The sequence below is a fragment of the Colobus angolensis genome, unplaced genomic scaffold (genome assembly GCF_000951035.1).
Source record: "Colobus angolensis palliatus isolate OR3802 unplaced genomic scaffold, Cang.pa_1.0 Scaffold247, whole genome shotgun sequence".
In the NCBI taxonomy this organism is placed as follows: Eukaryota; Metazoa; Chordata; class Mammalia; order Primates; family Cercopithecidae; genus Colobus; species Colobus angolensis.
The window spans coordinates 92,104-99,965 of record NW_012115677.1 but is presented as its reverse complement, the minus strand read 5'-3'; the positions used below and the strand labels follow the sequence as shown (position 1 = coordinate 99,965).

General features: G+C 42.2%; 1 protein-coding gene across 1 annotated transcript in view; it reads right to left on the bottom strand.

Moving 5' to 3' along the window:
- The window catches only part of LOC105514510 (kelch-like protein 23), a 60,617-nt gene that overhangs the window by 15,711 nt on the left and 37,044 nt on the right, over window positions 1-7,862 (bottom strand). The window lies entirely within an intron of this gene.

The following is a 7,862-nucleotide window of genomic DNA, read 5'->3' as shown; positions in this document are numbered from 1 at the left end:
CGGGGCTCGGGACGCGGCGCTGGCCCGCGGGCTAGCAGCGAGCGGGAGCGGGGACGCCTCTGGCCCCTCTGACCATCTTTGGAAGAGGCGCTCGGAGGCCGCCAGCTAGTGCCGCTCCACCCCACAAGCAGCTCCTATTTTGGTGTCCCGGCGGCTCCCCCGCCTCCACCCGAACAGCCCCCCGCGCGGTCTGGGCGCGAGGCCACTCGCGGGAACTCCCCCGTCGCCGGGCAGCGCTGCGAGCGGGGCGGGGCGTGAGGGCGTGCGCGCGGCTCGGCCCCTCCCCGGCGGCGCCCCCCACAGCAGGTGGGACGGCTTCCCCAGGAGACAGCTCGTGCTGCCGCCTTCCCCTTCCTGGGCTCGCTCTCTCTCCCGCGCGCTTTCTCACACCTGGTCGATCGTCTTCTCTTAGATAACCTGAGTCCTGAATTATTAATTACACCATATATGAGTGTGTGTGCGCGCGCGCGCGTGTGCGTGTGTGTACACTCCCCTCCCTCAGTAGGCTTCACCAGCCCAGACCCAATTGTGAGGACAGAGAAGGGGGAAAGAGCAGAGAGAATGCGGCACAACTAAAGGTCAGGGATTGGAGGCGCCTTTGAAATGCCAGAAGTAGCCGGCCTTTCCCACAAACGCCATCCCACCCCCAGCAAAGCACTCAGGAGGGCGCCTTGGGGCTGGTGAGCACATCAGGGGTTAAGCTGAAGCTCTGAGAAAAACTTTGGGCAGCCGGGGCCAAGGCGAAGTCCAGTCGTGCTAGGATTCAGGTTACTGTATTTAGAGCATAGTAGCTGGAAGAAGCGGCCTTTCTGGTGACGGCCAGTCTAGTCATGGATGTCTATGTGGTACACAAAGTTCATTTTCTTGTTCCAACTAAAGCCAGTATCAAATATTTTTGCATATCATTCATTCATTCGTTCGCAAGATTTTATTAAGTGCTTCGAGTGCCTGATAGGGATAGGCACTAGTAGTGATAAGAGTGTTGACAGATGGTCCCTAGCTCACAGGGACCTTCACCACCACCAGAGGACCACGTGTTTCCCAGAGTATGGTCTCAGAAACAGAATATACATGAATGGCCAGATAGTATATGACAACAGAACTCTGAACCACATAAGAAGCCCAGGAAGCCAGACCACAACCTTGGTAGCAGCTGAACCAGAACAGTCAGGAAGTAGTCAAAGACTGGCAATTGCCCAATTTTTTTTTTTTTTTTTTTTGAGACAGGGTCTTGCTATGTAATACCCAGGCTGGAATGTGGTGGCACGATCTTAGCTCACTGCAGCCTGGATCTCCTGGGCTCAAGAGATCCTCTGCCTCAGCTTCCCAAGTACCTAGGACTACAGGTGTGCAATTTTTTCTTTAATTTTTAAAATTTTTTTCATGACAGGGTCTCACTATGTTGCCCAGGCTGGTCTCAAACTCCTGGACTCAAGCGATCCTCCTGCTTGGGCCTTCCAAAGTGCAACTTCCCTATTTTTACCCCTAGTTCCACCTCAGCACCAACCAGAGAAAGCCAAATATGTTCCACAAACCAACCACATAAAATACCCACGCTTCTAGTAGCCCACTTGCCGCTCTCCCATGCTAACAACTTCTAAACAGAGCATACCTGGGGCTTTTCTTCGCTTCTATAAAGTCTTCCCACTCCTCTGCCCCACCTTTGAGCCTCTGACAAAGTCAAGTGATGGTGACTGGGACTCCCTTCTACAGCAAGCTCTGAATAAATAGCATCTATTTGTTCTCCTGTGGGTGGGTTTTAGTTTAATTCCACAAATCAGATCATCTTAATTGAATTATGTAAGATGCTGGTTATGCAGCCCCCACAACTACCACACCCCACGCACAGACTTCTGTGGGGTGGAAACCTAGGGATCTGCATTCTAATCAGGGGCAGCAGGTGATTCTTATGGACAAATAAGAGAATGTGTTGGACCCAAAAGGAAGAAGGATGAAAGTTTAACATACCAACATCTGGTAAACAGTATAGTTAGAAAAGGAAAGCATATAAGATTTAGTTTCAGGCTTAAGGCTCATCTCTGCCACCTATCTAACACGTAGCCCTCATAAATTACTAACCTTCTCTGATCCTTAGTCTTCGAATCTATAAAACACAGATAACATGGATACTTTCTCAACCTAACCTAAGGTTACTGGAAAGACAAATTAATAATGAAGCACTTACGACTTGATATATAAATGTTAGCTACTATAATGAAAGAATCTTTACACTTAATTCTGCATCTCAACCTTAATCTGGAAATTAGCATCTTCTTAACATTTCTTCACAAATTATGAACTTCGTAGTTAATAGTAATTATAGCTTGCCCTTCATAACTGATAGTGATACTGTTGTCACTGTTGCCATTCAAGGACACAATTGCGACTGATTGAAGGAGTCTTCTCTCCATTTTTGTCACTGAAGTGTAGAGATAGCTGTTTTTGTAGCTATAGTTACTATTTGCCAAGTTTGCTGTATAAAAAAATATAGCCGCCATCTAACTTAGAGTAAGGGCTTCTGGAATCATAACTACATGTAATAATAAATGTTTTGTGAATAATAGAATTCACTACATTCTAATTTGTGCAGTTATTTCAGATTGCTGCATGAACCAATTAAAACTCTTGCTTTCGTTGCCTGATGTTCCCTGGTTGTGAATTACTGCTTAAAAGTGTGTATCAGTGTGTATTACATATTAGACTATTATACTGCATCACTCTGCCAAGAGAAGAGCAGGTCCTGAAGGGTATTGCCTGGAATTGTTCCTCTTTACCATATGCTTATCAAAGAGACCATTGCAAATGCTGATAGATTTGATGCATTCAGAAACATATAATTAGCATTCATAAATCAAATAAATTAATGATACTGTTCAAGAAAACAGATGTGCCATCTGTGGTTCCAAGTCTTAAAGAAATAAAGTGCTGCCATGGAAATGAGACATAAATGATTTGGCAGACACTAAGCTTGGCAAGGAGTTAGATGACTTATTGACATCACACTTCAGCTTTCAAAGGACTCCTAGTTCTAAAAATAATGATTTTATTTATAATTTTTACCTTATTAGTATATCTTTCCACTAAGTACAGCCATGCCATTAAATGTTTGATATGCTGTGATATCATCATTAACGTGTGTAGATGATGGGCATAAACAGAACATTTTGTATACTTCATTTACATACTGGATTAAACAAGTTGCTGCCAAGTTAAAAAAAAAAAAAAAGGCCAGGCCCGTTGGCTCACGCCTGTAATCTCAGCACTTTGGGAGACCGAGACAGGCAGATCACGAGGTCAGGAGTTCAAGACAATCCTGACCAACACAGTGAAATCCCATCTCTACTAAAAATACAAAAATTAGCCAGGTGTGGTGGTGTACACCTGTAATCCCAGCTACTCAGGAGGCTGAGGCAGGAGAATCTCTTGAACCCGGGAGGCGGAGGTTGCAGTGAGGCGAGATTGCGCCATTGCACTCCAGCCTGGGCGACAAGAGTGACGCTCCATCTCAAAACAAAAAACAATAGTAGGTGAAATGTATAAGGCTACCACGTACAGCTTTGTAAATTGTGCACTGCACAATTCCAGCTCATGCAACTTAAGTAGAGTACGGTGTAAACACTGCTTTCAGGAGTTGTATACTACACAAGCAACACAGGTATCTGCGGCTGCGGGGCAGCCGATGTGTCTTGGTAAAACCTTTTTTGGTACGTTTCATGTAAAATAAGAAAGTGAACATTCTAATAACTAGGCAAAAATGCTTTTGCAAGTCAGAGGTTTCCAATTCCTGGTTTTCAGCACAAGTGAAAGAGGATTTTCGGCAAATAATTTGGAAGGAATGACAAAATGAATGGCTTTACTATAATAAAGTTGCTTTTTTTTTTTTTTGAGACGGAGTCTTGCTCTGTCACCCAGGCTGGAGTGCAATGATGTGATCTTGGCTCACTGCAACTGCTGCCTCCCAGGTTCAAGCGATTCTCCTTCCTCAGCCTCCGGAGTAGCTGGACTATAGGCGCGCACTACCACGCCCGGTTAATTTTTGTATTTTTATAGAGATGGGGTTTTGCCATGTTGGCCAGGTTGGTCTTGAACTCCTGACCTCAGGTGATCCACCGGCCTCAGCCTCCCAAAGTCCTGGGATTACAGGCGTGAGCCACCACACCCGGCCACTACGATAAAATTTATCTCATTCTTACCTATTTGTCTCTGTGAACATGTTTTCTCAGCGATTATGTCTACAGAGATGTTAAACAGGAACATCACTGATCCTAAATACTGTCTCATTCCAGCAGTAAGCACTACTTGACTTCATGCTCTAAATGATCATCAGATTGAAATAATTTTTGATAATTTTTTACTTTTGATTTAAACATATTTATGTTTAATCAATTATAATAATTATTATAATATTAATTAGGCCAGGATTTGTAAAATAACCAAGGACATAAAACAATCAATGACATACAAATTTTAATTTATAGACATTTTCATCACAGAGAAGGTTAAGAGATTAATAAAGGATATTCAGTATAAAATCATACAGAAAAGTCTTTCTTGGCCAGGTGCGGTAGCTCACACCTGTAATCCCAGCACTTTGGGAGGCCAAGGAGGGTGGATCACGAAATCAGGATATCGAGACCATCCTGGCTAACGCAGTGAAACCCCGTCTCTACTAAAGATACAAAAAAGTTAGCCGGGCGTGGTGGCAGGCACTTGTAGTCCCAGCTACTCAGGAGGCTGAGGCAGGAGAATGGCATGAACCCGGGAGGCGGAGCTTGCAGTGAGCCGAGATTAAAAAACAAACAAACAAACAAACAAACAAAAGTCTTTCTTTTTTTATTGGACTGGCCAAAAATTCTTTCTTTGAATGTTTCCAATATGTACAAATTTTAGTTACCACGGTTTAAATAACACCTGTCCCCTGAGAACAAGGTTTCAAATTTCAGTTACTGAGGTAAATTAACTCTGAGTAACTGCATAAAATACAAATTTGCTACTAGCTCTTCAGGTCCATGAATTACTACATTAACAGGTGCGCATCCTGATCAGTGACTAATCATGTATCTTCTTTCAAAGTCTGTCAGTGATTGGTCTCTGTGCATCTGTCAGTTCACACACAGACAGCAAGGCTTACAGTTGCATTGTCTCCTTGTCTGCCAGTAAAAACCCGTGTGACATTTTACAAAAATGGGTGATTAAGAAAGGGTATTGGCCAACAAGGATGAAAGTATGGCATGGAAATAAAAAGTGACAATACTGCAAATAAAATGTGAAATAACCGGGCATGGTGGCTTATGCCTGTAATTCCAGCACTTTGGGAGGCCGAGGCAGGCAGATCACGTGAGGTCAGGAGTTCAAGACCAGCCTGGCCAACGTGGTGAAACCCCATTTCTACTAAAAATACAAAAACTAGCCAGGCGTGGTGGCGGGCGCCTGTAATCCCAGCTACTCAGGAGACTGAAGCAGGAGAATCGCTTGAACCTGGGAGGCGGAGGATGCAGTGAGCCGAGATCACACCATTGCACTCCGGCCTGGGCTACAAGAGCAAAACTCCGTCTAAAAAACATCAACCAAAAAAAGTGAAATGAACATAATGAGGTTATAGAGGAAATAGCTGACCATGGGAATGTTTACACTACCACCATTGGAGAGACTGCAGATATGCAGCCAAGGAACTTAGAGCAGGTGAACTCATGACATAAGTGAGTCACCTTATGTCTCAGAGGAAGTGATCCTGGCAAAAATCTTCACATTAAAGGAACTCTTGGAAATATTTCACCACATCGAAAATGCAAAGGATAACACACTGGAAGCTGATCCAAACGTAAAACTATGACAGTTTACCAAGGCGTAGAAAGATGAGTACTCCAAATCATAAGTTCTATGACAAGAAGGGAAGAAACTAAGCAAATTACTATTGTTAAGCTTTTTTTACAAAGAAACACAACACTTAATTATCAATGTTTCTAATGTTTTAAATTGCAGTATACTAAGTGAATATCAGTCTTACTATGTTCTTTATTTCCCTATACATTTATAACGAAGAGAGTTTATTATGTTCTGACAAAAATTTTTAAAGGTCATAGGACAATCATAATTTTTCCCATTGATTATTTAGATCACATTATACATTTTCAACTTGTACAGTTATTTTGAAGGTCCTGTATTATTGTGCAAAGTGAGGACTGCCTGTGTTTTCCGAGGGACAACCTTCTGTAAGAGAAGAAGAATGGAAACATGAACTCAAGAAGAAAGAAGACTGAGAACTAAATTTAAAAAATGAGAAAATAAAAACTTCCAACAGTTTTTTTTTTTTTTCCTGAACTCCTTGTCTCCTGATTCACAATACAGACCAGGCACAGGGCCTGGGCTGAGGTATATGTGGGGTTGGTTTACTCTGCCTCCTCTTTCTATACAGTCAGTGTAAGAATACAGACTGTGGTGAGTACCAGGAAGCCAAAATTTCCCACTTTTAAAGAACAACTTGTTTATGTATTTTTGAATGAATGACAGTGGTTTTGAACGGCTATATTTAGTTTTTACTGAATAGATTTAAAAGTATTATTTAACAGTCATTATTTATAACATGTTAGAAATTACAATATTGGCAAATATTTAAACTTGTGATGAAAAGTTTCCAGTATCAATCTAAAAATGAGGAAGTGAGTACATAATTTTTCAAACGTATTAGATTTGAAAGACCGCTGATCTGTTCCCAAAACAGGAATTAGCCTATTACTACTTGGGGGAGCATTATTACTATTTAAAAGATAGCAGCTTATTTGAGAATATGTTTCTGTGCCACAGTTAGAGCTCAATTCCAGATAAAATTAATACAAGACAGAAGGATAATAAACTAGGGCTTTTTCCATTATAAGCAATGGAAAAAGAATACAAGTAAGAGCATTGGCTCAGCTAACCCCAGAAAGACTGATACTATTATGTAAGTCAGAGATTAAAGCTCGCCAAAGACTTCCTGTCTCATTCAGTAAAAGCCTACTTATAATAGGCTCCTGCATCCCCACACCCAGCTCTGCTTTGGCTCTCATCAGGAGGCGATGCCTCAGGGCTTTCTCTGTGCTTTGCTGCTACATATTCCTTTCGCCTGGACTGCTCTTTTCCCAGCTACAGCTACAGGACTGGCTCACTCACCTCCATTAGAATTTTTTTTTTTTTTTTTTGAGATGGAGTCTTGCTCTGTCACCCAGGTTGGAGTGCAATGGTGTGATATCAGCTCACCGCAACCTCTGCCCCCCAGGTTCAAGTGATTCTCCTGCCTCAGCCTCCTGAGTATCTGGGATTACAGGTATGTGCCACCACACTCAGCTAATTTTTGTATTTTAGTAGAGATGGGGTTTTGCCATGTTGGTCAGGCTGGTCTCGAACTTCTGACCTCAAGTGATCTGCCCACTATGGCCTCCCAAAATGCTGGGATTGCAGGCGTGAGCCACTGTGCCCGGCCTTTTAAAAATTTTTGTGGGTTCATAGTAGGTGTGTATATTTATGGAATACATGAGATACTTTAATGCAGATATGCAATGAGTAATAATCACATCATGGTAAGCATTTATCCTTTGTGTCACAAACAATCCAATTATACTCTTTTAGTTATTTGAAAATGTATAATTATTATTGGCTATAGTCACCCTGTTGTGCTAGCAAATACTAGGTCTTATTTATTCTTTGAAACTACTTTTTGTACCAATTAAACATCCCCACAATCCCCCACTACCCTTCCCAGCCCTTGGTAAACTTCCTTCTACTTTCTATCTCCATGAGTTCAATTGTTTACATTTTTTTTTTTTTTTTTTTTTTCCCCTTTTTTGCCCAATTTTTTTTTTTTTTTTTTGAGACAGGGTCTTGCT